This window comes from Helianthus annuus, chromosome 17 (assembly GCF_002127325.2).
Source record: "Helianthus annuus cultivar XRQ/B chromosome 17, HanXRQr2.0-SUNRISE, whole genome shotgun sequence".
Taxonomy (NCBI): Eukaryota; Viridiplantae; Streptophyta; class Magnoliopsida; order Asterales; family Asteraceae; genus Helianthus; species Helianthus annuus.
The window spans coordinates 189,902,752-189,903,376 of NC_035449.2; positions in this window are offsets into that span (position 1 = coordinate 189,902,752).

Sequence of the window (625 nt, forward strand, 5' to 3'; positions counted from 1 at the left end):
GGACATTGGGCATTCATATGCCCAATGTTCGAGAGTAAGGCTGAACTTGATGAGTGGGTATGGTCTCAACGCATGCAAAGACAAGAAAATGCGGGTTACCGGGGTTATTCTTATCAAGATAGATATCAAGAAGAGATCAATGATATGGATTACCATCATGATCCAAATTAGGAGTACAGTGGTTATGAGATGGATGATGGTCACCGGTACAAGCCAGATTGGGGTTGTAATGGAAAATCAGAATATTTTGAGGACTCTGGTTATGGAGGCAATGGTCATTTTAATGAATATGACTCATCAAATAACGCCCAAGACATCCCTGATATATATAAGATTTATGAAGATGTAGTCAAGCTATGTGAATTCATAAATGCACTATGTAATGAGCGGGTTAAAAGTGAGTCCGAGAGGTTAGGAAGCAACAATCAAGTGGACTCACAATCTCAAGTATCTAAGTCAATCGCGGATTCCCAAGATGAGGTTTGTATTGAAGAACCAGATGTAGAGGCAGTGACTCCTGCACGGGTAATAGTTGATGATAATGATTCACCCGTCCGTTTAAATATGACCATTGGTGCAATCCGTTTGGTTACAAGTGTTGAAGATGAAGAGGAGAATGTGCCTA